Source organism: Austrofundulus limnaeus, unplaced genomic scaffold (assembly GCF_001266775.1).
Source record: "Austrofundulus limnaeus strain Quisiro unplaced genomic scaffold, Austrofundulus_limnaeus-1.0 Scaffold532, whole genome shotgun sequence".
Classification (NCBI taxonomy): Eukaryota; Metazoa; Chordata; class Actinopteri; order Cyprinodontiformes; family Rivulidae; genus Austrofundulus; species Austrofundulus limnaeus.
In genome coordinates this window covers 210387-212936 of record NW_013952934.1, presented here as the reverse complement: position 1 = coordinate 212936, position 2550 = coordinate 210387, and positions in this window count along the sequence as shown.

The following is a 2550-nucleotide window of genomic DNA, read 5'->3' as shown; positions in this document are numbered from 1 at the left end:
TGAATATTTACAGGTGAATTTCTGCAGCTGAATTTCAGTAGTTGAATAATTTCAGGTGAATATTTACAGGTGAATTTCTGTAGTTGAATTTTTTTTCTGGCGAATTTCTTCAGTTGAAATGTTGCAGGTGAAATTTTGCCAGCAAATTTGAATTAAAAAAATTCACATACATAATTTCAGAGGATAAAAATTCAATGTCATAAATTCAGTGTCTAAAAATATTCAGATTCCAATGAGACTATTTTTCTTCCATACAGACGCAGTTTGTTCTTCACTGATTGCATATTGGGCAAATTTGAAACTGCAAAAATAAAATTTTGGTCACCTGATGTAAGGATAGACTCTGTTCAGCCTTGCATGTTCTGCAGTAAAAAACGCAGCAGCCAGTGGTGCATGAAAACACAAAAACCTCCTCACACACACAGAGGTCAGTCCGCCTGCCCCCCCCCCCGTGTGACAGTAAACATTTAATGAGTAATAATAAAAAAAATGAAAGAGGCCGACCTTGAGCACTGCATGATGCTCTCCAGCTTTGATCAGATCTGAGAAAAGTGCTGAACAAAGCAGGAGGTGCAGAGACACAGCGAGGACATCCAGGCAGCATGAGGAGAATGGCCTCATTTGCTTTATTAATCAAACCTTATGAGGGAATAAAACATCTCAGTGACTTTATTCAATCTATGAAAAGAACATATTAGATTTTAGAAGAAATTTGTCCAGCAAACGTTGAACTGCTCTGCTCAAACTCATCATTTAGGTGGAAATATTTACCTTCATTAGGTTTTATTTAAAATTTTTATTTATTTATATTAGACACTGAATAGTAAACTCATATGAAACTTTACTCAAAATTCAAGCACACCTTAAAGAGAAATTTGAACCAAACTTGCAACCCAAAAACTTTGTCTCTAGCGCCACCACCTGGTTATAATCTGAACATGTCCAAAAAGTGTTTTTAGGATAAAATGAGATCAAAAATCAATTATTCATTCATTTCCTAAAACTTGAGTTGTCTAAACCTAACAGATAAAATCATCAATGAGCAGAAACTGTGAAAAATGTTTTGACTGTTTTTAGACTTTGTTCAAACAGTAAAGACACACTCCTCCTTCAGTTATACATTTTATTTGTCGTCCAAACTTTTATCAGTAGATGAGAAATAAAAGGTATTTATTATTTTTTTCTTTCAACATTCTTTTAAACAAAAATATAACTATGTACAATCACTTGTAAAAAACACATAAAAAGCGTACGAGCAAAACAATGTTGTCTTTCTAAAAGACATAAGTTACAACAACTAGATGTGTGAGATGAAAGCAAAAAACTGTAAGCCACGGACTGAGTTAATACCTCTTTGTACAGATTGTGCCGCTCACTCACMACATTTAAGCTTATTGTGCATTTCTGCTGTAATGCCAAAAGATGTTTACACACACACAGAAACATACAAAACAAAAACACATTCACATCTTTCCATTTGCATTCAAGAAAACAGAAAAAACACATCTTAATTGTAATCAAGATGAAAAAAAATCGGCACAGTTTTCAGTTGAGGTGGTGTTTCTCTTGTTTGATGTGAATAAAAAAATACTGACATTTTGTGCTCTGATGCAAGTAAAACAAATAGAAGTCGTCGCTAACGGGAAAAAATGAAGCAAATTTAGTTTTAAGAGGCAACAAAAACATGAAAAGGAGTTCAAATAATCAGTGTGTGGATTGAATTTAAAGTTTAATTATTATGGTTTTTACACACAAGTGCAAAAACCAAGTTTATTTATAGGTAAAAATGTATGAAAAAAGTGGATTTTCTTGTAGCTCACACACATCTTGAGTTCTGAATAAGAAAAAAACATTTACTGTATCTAAACTATCTGTTGGAAGCAATCTGCTTAAAAATTAAATGCAGAGCATTAATACTGACTTGTTTATTAGGAAGACATTTGTGCAAACAAAAAGGAGCTGTCAGTTTCTGACATGATAATAAATAATATTTTCTTGACAGAAAAAAAAGGAGGTTGGGGTTGATCCATAAATATTGGAGTGAATCTGATCAGATGGGAGAGGGAAACATGGCCGCCTGCTCTGTTCAAACAGAGGAAGGCAACAGCAACAAAAACATGTCTGAGTTTACAGGAACTCTGTTCCATAAAAATGGCAGCAAGACTCAAAATAAGAAGATAACATTAAAGCAAAAAAAAAAAAAAAGACAAAACATAAAAACCCTCCTACATAAGCACACGCAGGAAAACACAGCAGCAGTCACACTCAAAGACAGGAAATGGCAGCAAGAGCTGAGCGAGAGTGGGCAGAAAAATAAAAATGTGTCATAAAAAACACCTCTAAAGACTCCTGCCCTAAAGGAACAAAACAATCACAACCTCGAACTATTTCTTTTAACAAAATATTCCAAAAATAGCATCTATATCTACCCTCTTTACTCACTTTTTACAGTTCAATTAAATTACGGCCCCAAAAAAGAAAAAAAAAAGCCCAGCAAAAATATAAAAATTCATACATCTGCTGTGTAAATATATACACAGAAGTATATTG